The sequence below is a fragment of the Aulonocara sp. 'chitande type north' Nkhata Bay genome, linkage group LG22, assembly GCF_057382095.1.
Source record: "Aulonocara sp. 'chitande type north' Nkhata Bay isolate Kocher_YH1m ecotype deep benthic linkage group LG22, A_spYH_male_GT1.1, whole genome shotgun sequence".
NCBI lineage: Eukaryota > Metazoa > Chordata > Actinopteri > Cichliformes > Cichlidae > Aulonocara > Aulonocara sp. 'chitande type north' Nkhata Bay.
In genome coordinates this window covers 22,231,991-22,247,705 of record NC_141364.1, presented here as the reverse complement: position 1 = coordinate 22,247,705, position 15,715 = coordinate 22,231,991, and positions in this window count along the sequence as shown.

The window sequence follows — 15,715 nt, the reverse complement described above, 5'->3', positions numbered from 1 at the left end:
ATATGCTCATAAATGTCGTAACCATATTGCTAACACTCATACTCGTCACAGAAAGCAAAAGGAAATTGTTGCACTTTTGGGTTGCATGTGGCTCGCAGGATAATGTAAGACTAGGAATAGCCAAACAAGATACCTCCCCAAAAAGATAGCCAGCTGTTTTGATAGTCACAAGCTTTAATGCTTGTTTCTTTTATTCTGAGCCAAAAGTTGTCATTTGAACTCTCGTAAGAGATCACTTGCTTCTTGTTGATCTCTGGTGCATTACATTTGTAAAAAGGATAGTTTAATACTGGTGAATCCAATTGAAATAATAAATTCATAATTTACGAAAAAGAATGAAAGTGGGTGGAGGCGAGACAGAATACATGTGTGCAGATGAGATGGAGGCAGGTGTAACAGTGCACATGAAAGTGGATGAGTCTAAATACCAGGGTTCAATATGCAAAGCTACATGCTGTGCACAAGAGAGAGGAAGAAGGGAGCCTATGCAGGGTGGAATAGGTGGAGATACAGTGGGGCAAAAAAGTATTTAGTCAGCCACCGATTGTGCAAGTTCCCCCACTTAAAATGATGACAGAGGTCAGTAATTTGCACCAGAGGTACACTTCAACTGTGAGAGACAGAATGTGAAAAAAAAATCCATGAATCCACATGGTAGGATTTGTAAAGAATTTATTCGTAAATCAGGGTGGAAAATAAGTATTTGGTCACCTCAAACAAGGAAAATCTCTGGCTCTCACAGACCTGTAACGTCGTCTGTAAAAAGCTTTTCTGTCCCCCACTCGTTACCTGTATGAATGGCACCTGTTTGAACTCATCATCTGTATAAAAGACACCTGTCCACAGCCTCAAACAGTCAGACTCCAAACTCCGCCATGGCCAAGACCAAAGAGCTTTCGAAGGACACCAGGAAAAGTATTGTAGACCTGCACCAGACTGGGAAGAGTGAATCTACAATAGGCAAGCAGCTTGGTGTGAAAAAATCAACTGTGGGAGCAATCATCAGAAAATGGAAGACATACAAGACCACTGATAATCTCCCTCGATCTGGGGCTCCACGCAAGATCTCATCCCGTGGGGTCAAAATGATCATGAGAACGGTGAGCAAAGATCCCAGAACCACACGGGGGGACCTGGTGAATGACCTGCAGAGAGCTGGGACCAAAGTAACAAAGGTCACCATCAGTAACACACTACAACGGCAGGGAATCAAATCCCGCAGTGCCAGACGTGTTCCGCTGCTGAAGCCAGTGCATGTCCAGGCCCGTCTGAAGTTTGCCAGAGAGCACATGGATGATACAGCAGAGGATTGGGAGAATGTCATGTGGTCAGATGAAACCAAAGTATAACTTTTTGGTATAAACTCAACTCGTCGTGTTTGGAGGAAGAAGAATACTGAGTTGCATCCCAAGAACACCATACCTACTGTGAAGCATGGGGGTGGAAACATCATGCTATGGGGCTGTTTTTCTGCCAAGGGGACAGGACGACTGATCCGTGTTAAGGACAGAATGAATGGGGCCATGTATCGTGAGATTTTGAGCCAAAACCTCCTTCCATCAGTGAGAACTTTGAAGATGAAACGAGGCTGGGTCGTCCAACATGACAATGATCCAAAACACACCGCCCGGGCAACAAAGGAGTGGCTCCGTAAGAAGCATTTGAAAGTCCTGGAGTGGCCTAGCCAGTCTCCAGACCTCAACCCCATAGAAAATCTGTGGCGGGAGTTGAAAGTCCGTGTTGCTCGGCGACAGCCCCAAAACATCACTGCTCTCGAGAAGATCTGCATGGAGGAATGGGCCAAAATACCAGCTACTGTGTGTGCAAACCTGGTAAAGACCTATAGTAAACGTTTGACCTCTGTTATTGCCAACAAAGGTTATGTTACAAAGTATTGAGTTGTATTTTTGTTATTGACCAAATACTTATTTTCCACCCTGATTTACGAATAAATTCTTTACAAATCCTACCATGTGGATTCATGGATTTTTTTTTTCACATTCTGTCTCTCACAGTTGAAGTGTACCTCTGGTGCAAATTACTGACCTCTGTCATCATTTTAGGTGGGGGAACTTGCACAATCGGTGGCTGACTAAATACTTTTTTGCCCCACTGTAAGTGTTAGGGGTGATAGTAGCAAGAGTGAAAGATCTCTAGATGCTAGTGAGACGTGCAGTGATGTATGGTTTGGAGGTTTGGCTCTTACAAAAGTACAGGAGGTCGAGCTGGAGGTGGCAGAGCTGAAAATGTTAAGATTTTCATTGGGAGTGACCAGTTAGAAAGGTGCACATCAGAGGGACAGCTCAGGTCAAGCGATCTGGAGACAAAGTTTGAGAAGCAAGGGTGAGATGGTTTGGGCATGTGCAGAGGAGAGAGTGGACACACTGCCAAGCAGGAGAAACGAGGACGACCACATGCAGAGGGCCGGTGTCACACAGGGTGAGATGCAGGCTTGTTTCTTCCTGTTAGTGATGTTTTTGTTAATATTACAACAAGCTCCCATGTTAGACGATGAAACCTGTGAAACCACAGATGTATTAAGGAGACCTGGATACTGGCAGCCACTCGTTTAAATAAAAATTGCTTCTCTGGTGCATGAGCAAAAAATGACTTTATAACTTGTGTGATTTCCTCTGCACTGCACAGCCCACTACATATTCTCAGAATGCTGCGTAGCCGACAGCATGCCATGGGCATGCAGTGACATTGGGAGCTGAACTGAAAACCAGACGTTTCTTGTCTCTGGGGAAGCAATGCATATCTATATAGTATCGACTGCCTACAGTTTTATAGTTACCTCATTTGCAATAATGGTCCAAAGGGAAAAAGCTTATTTTGGCTGCAGGGCTTTTGCTTTGTTATAATACTGCAAGTGGCAACTGGGGAAATGCCAGTGGCTGTTGATGCACTATCCAGCTGTGTTAAGACTGTATGTAAAAGATGGGAATGTCACTGAGTTATCACCCGCTGCTTTGTGGAGCACGTTTTTGAAGACTCGGGTTTCGGATGTTGGCCATTGTTATCTTGTTCTCTTACATCCAGCCTATAAATGATGACACTGGATGCAGCGTGTTCGGGTGATGTTTTCCAACTTTACTCGTAACCCCGGAAGCTCCCCCCACACACAGCCTTGTGAGAACAGTAGTCTACCGCTACACCTCCTCCTTTTAGCTAAAGACATACTTCATAACGTCTCAAACAGCTCACTAGAACAGAAATGGGGAACATCATGAAACGTGGAAATTATACACATCCCTCATTTGTTCACTTACATTTAAACAAAACACATTATTGTAAACATCTCTGACAGCTTAACCCAGCTTTGAATAGGGCATGAATGGATAACTTCAGAGAATTACACATCCAGTCTTTCAGGAGGTCTCACCACTCGACCAGATCTGGTAATAGTTCCTGTTGGTCTGAGGTGGCTCCTATTTCTCCTCAGAAAACCCCTGTCTGTTTCTACCACATAGGATCTGGGAGCACTGGCAGGTCCAACTACTGCTCCGGTAGTTCCTTCAGTGGTAATCCACACTTTCTGTCCTGATGATAGTTCCGGAAGCGGTCTGACTCTATGTCTGCGGCTGTAGTGTTTTGCCTGCTCACGCCTCCCCTCCTCATCTTTTTTGCGAAAAGCCTGTAGGTCAGGCCACTTTGGCACCAGCTTTGCCACAGCTTGTGGCAGCGTGGTCCGCAGGAGTCTCCCCATAAGCAACTGCGCTGGCGAGAGCCCATGTTCCAGTGGGGTGGCCCTGTATGCTAGCAGTGCTCTGGTGTAGTCACAGTCCTTTTTCCACAAGTCTTTAATGGTACGAACAGCGCGTTCTGCCTCCCCGTTGGCTTGGGGGTACCTGGGGCTGCTTGTTTCATGTGTGAACTGGTACTCTTTGGCAAAGTGCTTGAACTGTTCTGATGAAAACTGCGGCCCGTTATCCGATACCACAGTCTCGGCAACACCATGTCTTGCAAAGGCTTCTTTTACAGCATTAATAGTGACCTCTGCAGTTGTGTGTCTCAGTTCAGCTATCTCAATGTACCTTGAGAAAAAAATCAATAATCAGCAGGAAGTGTTTCTTTGACCACTCGAACAGATCCATGCCGACTTTTTGCCATGGGCGGTCGGGAACAGGAGTTGCCAGCATTGGTTCACGGCACTGTAACCTATGTTTTTGACATGTTTCGCACCTGTCTACCATTTGACATATTTGGGTTGAGATGCCCGGCCACCACACAGACTCTTTTGCTCTGGCCCTGCATTTTGAAACGCCCTGGTGGCCTTCATGCAAACGTGACAAAACCTCCGCTCTCATTTGAGGTGGTATCACAAGTCTCTCCCCTTTCATGAGAAGACCATGGACTAGATTGAAGTCCATTCTGTATTGCCAGTACCCCTTTAACTCTGGATCTAGTTTACCTTTTTCTGGCCAGCCTGTCCCACATTGATACACCACCTTTCTACACAGGTCATCCATTTCCTGCGCCAACTTAATCTCCTCCAGCCTTTTATCTGTTGCTGGGAGATGGGAAACTACACCGTCCACGAAAACCTCCACCTCTTTTTCCAGCTGAAGATCCCCAGCAGAAGGAGGCCCTGCCAGCGGTGCTCGTGAGAGAGCATCAGCAGTGACGAGGTTCTTCCCTGGAACATGGACAATGGTGAAAGTAAAGCGCAGCAGCCTGACGCGGAATCTCAGGATGCGTGGAGGCAGGTCGTCCAGGCCTCTTGTGCTCAGAAGAGGGACCAGGGGTTTGTGACCTGTGATTAGAGTGAACTGTAAGCCCATGAGGTAAGATGACAGTCGTTCATACGCCCACATTACAGCGAGCGCCTCCTTTTCTATCTGCGCGTAGCGTTTCTCTGTGTCTGTGAGATATATGTGACCGGTCGCCAGGAGCTGTCAGACTGTTTCTGAGTGAGAACAGCCCCGATACCGTATGGCGATGCATCTGCAGCGACTCGTGTATCTGCTGAGTTGGAGTACTTAGCGAGCACTTCTGGAGAGCTTAATATCCCTTTTAGTCTCCTAAACGCTGTTTCCTGTGGCTCCGCCCATATCCACTCGTTTCTGTCTTTTAGCAGTTCCTTTAATGGTGTGGTGATTGTGGCTTGGCAAGATAGTTGGCCATGCCCATGAGACGGCGCACATCGTCCACACTCTGAGGCTGCGGCAGCTGCTGGATTGCTGTTATCTTGTTGGGATCAGCCTCAATACCTTTTGCTTACACTTTGTGTCCCACAAAGATTATTTGACTTTTAGCAAACTCACACTTCTCATTCAGAGTGAGACCCTCCTTCTGAAACATTTGGACCACACAGTGCAACCTCTGGTCGTGCTCCTGCCTGTATCTGCCATATACAAGCACATCATCGGCGTGACAAATCACCCCTTCAAAATCTTCCAGCATCTGTGACATTCGCCTTTGGAAATGTTCCGGCGCCGATGCAATGCCAAAAGGAAGGCCGTTGAACTGAAACCTTCCAAAAGGCGTGATGAAGGTAGTGAGTGGCCTTGACTCTGGCGTGAGCGGAATTTGCCAGAATCCAGACCGGGCGTCGAGCTTTGTGAACACTTTAGCATCTTTCATCATCGCTAGTGTTTGATCTACTGCTGGGAGGATGTGTCTTTCTCTTTTGACTACTGTGTTCAGGGGTGTGAGGTCCACACATATTCTGGGGGGCTTTCCTGCTGGTCTGGGGACCACTACCATGCCAGAACACCACTCTGTAGGCTCAGTGACTTTGGAGATAACACCCATTTCTTCCATTCTGTGCAGCTCATTTCTCACTGCATCTCTGAGGGGAAGAGGAACACGTCTTGGGGCAGATAGGGCTATTGGTACTAGGGCTGGGCGATATATCGAGTTTTTTAAAAATATCGATATATTTTTATACGAGATATAAGATCTGACAATATCCTTTATATCGATATATACGTTATAATTATAGTTGTGGAGCCATAAGTTTGCCTCTCTTTCTTCCACTTTTGTCTCTACGCAACGTTACTCCGCCTCGCCTCTCCTTCACTGAACACAACTCCCCCTCCTCCCCCATAGCTTCACCTGCAGGCAGCGACAAGATGAACACGGCAAATCTCCGTTAACGAGTTACTGCGCATCGCTCCGTGCGTGGGGCTGGACGGCGTCAACGTGCTAACGAGCTAACCACGCTCACGCCATGCAGCCCACAGGGGCTGCACAGCCTAAAATCCTTTCATTTTCTCAAAAGTTGGGAAACCTTATGTATGAATTCTGGTTGTGCTTGATGACCGCGAACCGATTTTATGTGGAACACGGCGCTCAGCAATCTGTCAATCCAAGCTACACCGCTTGATAGATTGTCGGAGCATTACGGCTACCGAGGAGCCTCGCGGAGTGATACGCACTGTGCTTCAACGTAATATTACCGTATTGTGTGTGTATAAGGACCATAAATGGCACCTGAAGCGGATTTCAAACTCCAGGCTGTCGGTCACGCAGTAGAAGTTGGGAACAGAGCAGCTGTGAAATCTTTGTTATGCTCAGCGTCTGTTAGTTTACATTTTGACTGCACAATTGTGAGCTTTTTGTTATGGACAAAAACAACATAGTTTTCTTTTATTTATGGAGCATTATTATTTATTAAATGCTCATATTTTATTTTTGAGTAGTTTTTTTTCATGTACATCTATGCTGTATGTTAATAAAAGTGCCTGTGTGACATCTGGGACACAGCTTTGACTAAGAACTCTCTTTTTGTTCTTACTTTATGGCTTTAAAAAAATATCGAGATATATATCTTATATCGCCATCCAGCTAAAAAATATCGAGATATGAATTTTGGGTCATATCGCCCAGCCCCAATTGGTACAGCTCCTTGCTCTATCTCAATGTGATAAGGCTCCCTCAGCACGCCTAAACCTTTAAAAACGTCTGGGTATGCTGCCCTGAAATCTGTCACCGATTCCGTTACTGTGCTTACTCTGTACACAAGACCCAGAGCCTCACACGCTGGCCTGCTTAGCAGTGGCTGTACGAGACCTGACAAGGTAGACGTCTTGAGAAACACTGCGCCCTTTCACTGCTAGCTGTGCCTCGAAGCAGCCTTTAACATTGAGTGGGTTACTGCCCGGCCCTAGTAACTTCTTTCTGGGTCCCGTATTGTGTCCATGTTCAGTGTTTTCTCCACTGCCGCGCTGCTGTGAAGTATTGATTGTTGTTTCTTTACCGTTTCGCTCTGCCTAACTTTCTCAATGGCTTTAGCAAGAGTCAACTCTGAGTCCATTTGCAGCAGCTCAGACAGTCTTTTGTCTTTTATGCCAACTACAATTCTGTCCCTTATGAGTTCGTCTTTGAGTGCTCCAAATGCACAATTTTCTGCAAGTTTGTGCACAGCAGTGATGAACGACTCTGTACTTTCCCCTTCCTGTTGCCGTCTGGAGTTAAACTGTGCTCTTTCAAAAATTACGTTGTGTTTTCCTACGTAATGTTTGTCAAATGCCTCTTTGACAGTTGCATATTTCTTTTTATCTGCATCGCACAGTGGTAAAACTGCCAAAACATCATCAGCAGCGTCTCCCATAGCGTACAGGAGTGCATTAACTTGATACTCGTCTGATTTGTTATCAAGAGCAGTTGCAATGCGAAATCTTTCAAACCTTCTGATCCACTTTGGCCATTCGGCAGGATGAGAAAAGTCAAATATTTCTGGGGGTGTTATTTGTACCGTGGTCGCCATCGTGACGTGTGGATCCCTGGCTTCCTCGCGTTCACAATCCAAGCTTTCCGGTGCGCCGACCTCGTCTCCTCCCTCCGACATGTGAGGCTCGTGCTCGACCGCGCGCGCGCACGCGCCCTGTTGCTAGCGCCGGTCACAGCCTCGGCCGCGCTTCACCTGCATGCCGGTCTTGTTCGAGTTACTGATGCGAAAACTTCTCTCGCAGTTAATTGCACCGTACTGTACTCGAAAAAGAAAGAAAAAAAAAACAGTGGAGATCGCCGTTCGCACTTCTGACACCACGTATAAATGATGACACTGGACGCAGCGTGTTCGGGTGATGTTTTCCAACTTTACTCGTAACCCCGGAAGCTCCCCCCACACACAGCCTTATGGGAACAGTAGTCTACCGCTACATCCAGAAAAGACCATATATGAAGAATGTGGACTACTACTTTATCAGCTAATGCTAGCAAGCTGTCCTGCAAGATCCATCAAAACAGTATGAGTCTCCCTCACTGGTGTGGATACTGGGAACTACTATATATATATATATATATATATATATATATATATATATATATATATATATATATATATATATATAACAATAAGAGAACAGCACCACCAAGGCTGGAGACGGAGCAATACTGGAAGAGCATATGGGAGAAGGATGCAACCCATAACGGCAATGCTCAGTGGCTAGTGGATCTGAGGGCAGACCACAGCGACCTCCCTGAACAGGGTCCAGTAACCATCACAGTGGCAGATATCCAAGAAAGGGTCTCCAGTATGAAGAGTTGGACAGCACCAGGACCCGACATGGTTCACGCCTACTGGCTGAAGAAGCTGACTGCACTCCACGAGCGTCTGGCAGCACAAATGAACCAGCTGCTAGTTAACGAGAGACACCCGGAATGGCTGACTGAAGGCCGGACGGTCCTGATCCCCAAGGACCCCAAGAAGGGACCGGTCCCCTCCAACTACCGACCAATAACCTGCCTCAGTACTACATGGAAGCTCCTGTCAGGCATCATATCGGCTAAGATGAACAGGCACATGGGTCAATACATGAGCGGGACACAGAAAGGAATTGGCCGGGCCGGGCTGAATGGTAAGAACAAGATCCGGGCCATCAACACGTACGCCCTGCCCGTGATCAGGTACCCTGCTGGGGTAATAGGCTGGCCAAAGGAGGAGATAGAAGCCACTGACATAAAGACAAGAAAGCTCCTTACCATGCATGGAGGGTTTCACCCCAAATCCAGCACCCTGAGGCTGTACGCTAAGCGGAAGGAAGGGGGCCGGGGACTGGTGAGTGTCAGCACCACAGTCCAGGATGAGACAACGAACATCCAAGAATACATTAGGAAGATGGCCCCAACTGACCGAGTGCTCAGTGAATACCTCAGGCAGCAGAAACCCAAGAAAGAGGAGGGAGACGAGGAACCATCATGGAAGGACAGGCCCCTGCACGGTATGTACCACCGGCAGATAGAGGAGGTGGCTGATATCCAGAAATCCTACCAGTGGCTGGACAAAGCTGGACTGAAAGACAGCACAGAGGCACTAATCATGGCAGCACAAGAACAAGCTCTGAGCACAAGATCCATAGAGGCTGGGGTCTATCACACCAGGCAAGACCCCAGGTGCAGGCTGTGTAAAGATGCCCCAGAGACAATCCAGCACATAACAGCAGGGTGCAAGATGCTAGCAGGCAAGGCATACATGGAACGCCATAACCAAGTGGCCGGCATAGTGTACAGGAACATCTGTGCCGAGTATAACCTGGAAGTCCCGAGGTCAAAATGGGAGATGCCCCCAAGGGTGGTGGAGAATGACCGAGCTAAGATCCTGTGGGACTTCCAGATACAGACGGACAAAATGGTGGTGGCTAACCAACCGGACATAGTGGTGGTAGACAAACAGAAGAAGACGGCCGTAGTGATCGATGTAGCGGTTCCGAATGACAGCAATATCAGGAAGAAGGAACACGAGAAGCTGGAGAAATACCAAGGGCTCAGAGAAGAGCTCGAGAGGATGTGGAGGGTGAAGGTAACGGTGGTCCCCGTGGTAATCGGAGCACTAGGTGCGGTGACTCCCAAGCTAGGCGAGTGGCTCCAGCAGATCCCAGGAACAACATCGGAGATCTCTGTCCAGAAGAGCGCAGTCCTGGGAACAGCTAAGATACTGCGCAGGACCCTCAAGCTCCCAGGCCTCTGGTAGAGGACCCGAGCTTGAAGGATAAACCGCCCGCAGGGGCGTGCTGGGTGTATATTTCTCTGCCAAACATGCTTATTTATTTTCTCACACCCTCACGAGGTAAAATAAGAGGCCAGCCACCCCAGTTTAGCTTGAGCGTGCTCTTCTTCCTCAAAGCCAATAAATACACCTTACAGGATTTGTGTGTGTGCTTTACACCCAAATAGATCACTAAAACATAAACAGCTTGCTGGCACTTCATGTACTCAGGTTGTAAGTCACACACTTGAAAAGTGTCTCTTCCACTCCCCTCCAGAGTAATATACCACTTATACCGAGGAGGAAACAGGCAGCCACTCTCCACTCATGATAAGCTATTGTTTACTGTCATTCAATCCTGCCTGTGGCACCTTAATTAACCGATATTCACTCCATATCACCCATCAGGCTTAAATCACACCTAGATAGCACCAATATGTCTCATTCCAAAGGTCCTAAGATGTGTGTTGAGGTGGAAAACTGCTCACTACGGCACACTAAGCCAAGAAAAATGAGAGATGGTGGACCAGAGCATCCCAGAGGATTATTCCAGACACAGTTACGCAGGATCAGATATTTCTTGGCTTGATAAAATGCTTCTTTTGCTTTGGTTAAAAGTACAGTGTTTAAAATCTCACCACTAGATGTCAGTAGATTGCAGATTGAAGTCAAATGAATTCTGTTTTTTTACCCCTCCTTATTCAAGTGCTTAGCCGTGGCTAGCTACGGTGGCTGCTGTAGGACAAACACGTTTCAGTCATCGAAGAGTGCTCAAAAACATTAAATCTACACTAAGTCCAGCCACTTAGCATTTTCCTATGATGGCTGTGGGTGGCCATTCTTTGACTGTTTGTGTATAAGATCACTTTTTGTGCACAACATATTTTAGTATATTTGAATAATATCAAGAATAAATTCTGCAATAAATCAGAAATAAAAAATGGATATGTGTCAATCAAACATTTTGCTGTATTTTAGGTTTTTAACCACGAGTGACATTAAAAATGTCTGACCGCCATTTATCTTTATTCCGTGTACGCTGTATAGCTCAGCTGTCAATGTCAGGTGAGAGCGTCCACATCTGTTTACTCTGGAGGAGGCTGTGAAACCTTGTGAGAGGAGTCTAACACAGATTGATGAGTCAGTGAAGCTCACGTCTCTCTGACAACAGCGATATTGAGGTTTATAATCAGAACCTGTGGCAATACCTGGAATAATTATGTGCGATTTTGTGTGTTAGAGCTCTAATTTAGGCTGAGAAGATGAAGCTTGGGCTGAGGAGGAAGAGCGTGAGTTTTTATTGCGATTTTAGTCAGGTGGCATTTTCTCTTTGCTTTGCATTTTTCCGTCTTTGGTGAAAGGGACAATAAAACATCAGTATGATCCTTCATATCTTGAGTCTAGATGTGCAGACACAAATTAAAATTTGCATCCACAGCATAAGCGTACCACCTACGTGGCTGGTTCCTATCCATATACATAAAACATGATTAGGTGGAACGGTCACTGTATTGAAGATGGCAGGTCGAACCAGAACTCGCTGCTATGTATTTTTAATGGATTAATTAATTGTTTATGAGAATGAACCCATTTTTTGGGAAGATATAATCACACAGTAATATTGAATATATGAAAACTACATTTTTTCTATTAAATAACCTCAAAATAACCACTGATTGTACCTTTTATGTATCCACCATCTCTCCTCTGCACATTTCCATAACAGTGCATCCTTGCCGCTCAAACTTTGTCTCCAAACCACTCAACCTGAGCCGTCGCTCTGATGCGATGTACTCATTTCCAGTCCTCTCAATGCTGCTCACTCCTACTGAAAATCTTTGCTGTCCTCATATACACAGCGCATCACCCTTGCATACCTCTGCGCCACCTCTGACTTCCTCATTCAGTGCCAGAGTTCCTCTCGTGACACCCTATCACATACTTTCTGTATACCCACTGAGACATAATGCAACTCCTTCTGACCTTCTCTGTACTTCTCCATCATCGCTCTCAAAGCAAACATCACATCTGCGGTGCTCTTTCTCAGCATGAAGCCGCGCTGCTGCTCACTCTTCTTAACGGAGCGCCAGCAACTCTTTCCCATTTCTTCATATCTTCTTTCATAGTATGGCTCATCAGCTTTATCCCTCTGTAGTTACTGCTGTTCCACACATCACCCATTGTTCTTGAAAATTTCTAAAAAAATATTCACATTTTTTGCGAGGACTCGAAGCATGGTAACTAAAACAAATTCTTGTTAGTTAAATTAAAAAGAGAAACCCCTCAAAAAAACAAGAGTCTCTAAACCTGTAGGTGGTTACGAGTCCTTAAATAGTTCCTGCAGAGTTTGTTTTCCCCTTTCTCTTCAGCATTTTGTTCTCACGCCCACGCTCCTTTCTTCATTACCATGGATGTTGCTTGTTTTAGGGCAAACTGCCAAAAGCTTGCTGAAAAACAAACAACTTCTCAACGGCTTACCATGTGCAATTTCCCTCTTTCCCTCTTTTCTGTAAACTCTAAAGCTACTGTAGGTTGCCACTTAATGTTAGTATTTTAATTTAGGAAAATCTAAGCCCGTGCATGTGACCGATGCATAATGCATTTGCTTCAGTGAGTTCAAATTAATCCCTGGGATCATTTGAATATGTAAATAATAGTGGCTCAGGCCCAAGTGGGATTGAGAGGGGTGTTTTATTAGAAGCAGGCCTGTGAGTGCTCTGTCTGTAGTTTCTCTCATCCATGCATATCCAGGGAGAGATCTTGGAAAAAGACAAACCTGTCAGAGCTGAGATCTCCCCACAGCCTGCCTATAAGCCTCGGTCCACAGGTACACACCTAAACCCTCTGGATTACCAGTGGCAAGATCAAAAGTGCCAAATCTTGAATGCTACATTTTTTTTAAAAAGCAATCAAGATGGTTTATGGTCATCTTCTTCAAAGCGCTTCAAGGATTAAGCGCGACAAGGGAGGGTGATTGAAGTCCTGTGGGCCACATATTCCTGCATATCTGTCCAAATCGGCCAGGAGGCTGATGTTTGCCAAACGCAATGTCAACAGACTGTTCAAGAGGTCTTTGACTATCGTTAAGTGTGATGCTGTCAGATTTCCATGTATGAAGGAAAGCACAAATAAAAAAAAACCCACAAGTGTTCAGAAAGATGAGCTTAACGTATATATTGAAAGAGAAAATAAAGTCAAATCAGGTCAATGTCAAGTTTTTTTTTTTTTTAATGAAAGCAAACTTCTGTAGCTGGTCACACAACCTTTTGGTTCAGTGAGGGATTTAGAAGACCGGTGTGGAAATCTATACCTGAATTAACTACTGCTCTTCCCTTCCCACTTGACCCTCCCTCGTCGTCTCCTTGAAAAGTGCTGTATCGCTCGCAGTGCTCCTATTTTTTCTGATTGATTGATTTTATTCGATTTTTTTAAGGTCCTGTTCTGACCAGACTTCAAACACGGAGAGAACGCTCCAAAAAAATGTACGCCAAAAATGCTGACTTTAATTTGATTACATGTAAATCTCCCATGTAGTGTTGTTACATAACTACAATGTCAAACATTACATTTAATGTTAATGCAATGAACTTGATTGGTATACATTCAGTTTATCAAACACTGTCTCCTTATTAATTATTAGAATGTTTGATTTTATGTATCTTTTAGTTACATTTTACTCAAAATTATTACCTTTTTCTTTTGAGTGAATGAAGATTTTGAAAAGCTGATACAACCATGTGATCTCCCTGGATAGTGACTCAGACACCAAAAAAAAAAGTTTTTTAGTTAAGGTGTCGGCATTGCACATCAGAAGTAATACCAAGGCCGTGGTAATTATTGTTTTTTTAACCATTACAACAAATTTGTACAGGCTAATAGTGCCAATGCAGATCCTCTTGTGCTGCAGATACACAATGAATACGATTAAAATGGGGCTTTGTGGTAGGACTTGAACGGAGCAGCAGTGATGGATCATAAACACCGATACACAGGAAGATACTCCTGAGTGATAGCCGAATTCAAACAGGTATGTTTTTGTTTGTTTGTTTGTCCTTTTCATGTGTAAAGTTGGTTTACTTTGAAACAAGTATATCCTCTAACAGTTAATCATGCAAATTTTTAATTTTATATAATTACAATTACAATAAACCTAATTAATGTATTGAATGAGGGAGTATAAAGTTAGGAAGCCTCTCCCTGAGCCTGGTCCTGCCGGAGGTTTCTTCCTGTTAAAATTCAGTATTTCCTTCCCAGTGTCGCTAAATGTTTGCTTGCAGGGGGTCATATGATAATGTGCTGATCTGTGTGTGTCATATATATGTTGTGTACTACGATCATAGAAATTGTGTATTACTTCTATAACATGTGCTATAAATATCCCTCTCACTGAATGTCTCTAACCACACACACTGTCATGAAGACAGCTGGGCAAAGACTGTGTGTAATTGCCAGTAGAAGAAAAGCTGTCACAGTTTGAGGTTAGCTCACGTCCTGTTAAATCTTCATTTAGCGTCGCCTTCCCTCTGACTTCTTTAAACCCCCTGATCTGTAAGCCCCAGCTTTCCTCTGAGTAATGAGAAACAGGGAAAGCCCAAGGGGAGCATGCTGGTTCTCATGATAACCCAGTGATTGAAATGGAAGGCACTGTATACATATTGTATTACTAGAACTAATGTTAAGGAGCTTTGGACAAATTGGCGTGTGAAATATTGGTCTATATGGTAATGGTGGCTGTGAGATACATTTTCCTTCAGAAAACAGAGTGTAAGCAGGCTTGCTTTCTGCTGTATGATGTATTGCTTTCATTATTTTGCCATCCAGAGCAAAAGAAAATCCTGTAATCATTTCTGAGTTTGGACTGTTGGAAGTCCTTTCACCTTCACAGGCAACAGTGGAGAGAATCAAACAAGCTGAACATTTTTGTGGCGACTTCCCCGCTTTGATTTTCTCCTACAATACATCGGCATCACAAAAAAGGGCTTGCTATTAGCAAAAGAAACACAGTGCAGGTGGTTACATTACCACTGACCTTTAGTAACACTGTGCAGTCCTAGCAAAGGACAAACAAAAAGTTAAGTGGGTCCAACTTAATGATTGCCCCAGTTTCTAATGAGGCACCACAAAGGAGCATCTCTAGTGGGCATACATAGGCCAGGCCACCTAGCAAAAGTCTAGAGACTGTGTACAAAATGTGTAAAGATGTACTATGTTTGTATATTTTCAGTGAATCAGGTGGAAAATGTTTAAAAGTTGACCTTGGTGTAAGGTTAAATCCACAGGGTTATTGAGAATATGGTGATTATTTTGCGTGTTATGTATTTTTATTGTGTAGTGGTGTAGATTAGCCATGAAACTCGCTATTAGCAGCTAAAGCTAATTCACCGTTCCATGTGGAGAGACCACGTGACTCTGTGGTAATTGTTTATATGTACCTAACTGTAACCACAATAGCTTTTACTCATTTTGATTTCATGTATTTGTTGTTTTGAGATCACAACAGGCCACTGACTGTAACGCAGTGCACCTAGAATAAGTCAGGAGACTGTGCAATGACGTGCCATGTCTGTATATTTCCAGATCATGGAGTAAAGACAGACTCATAAAGCCACACTGGTTTTATTTAATTTTAATCCAAATGTGCAGCACTTACAATGCAATCACATAAAGTCAGTCAGTTCAAAATCATCCCAGCGCTCTTATTGCACTCTCAGTCGATGGCACGAGTACGCTCATTGAAAATATTTGCATATTGTGAGTCTGTGAATAAACTACAAACACGAT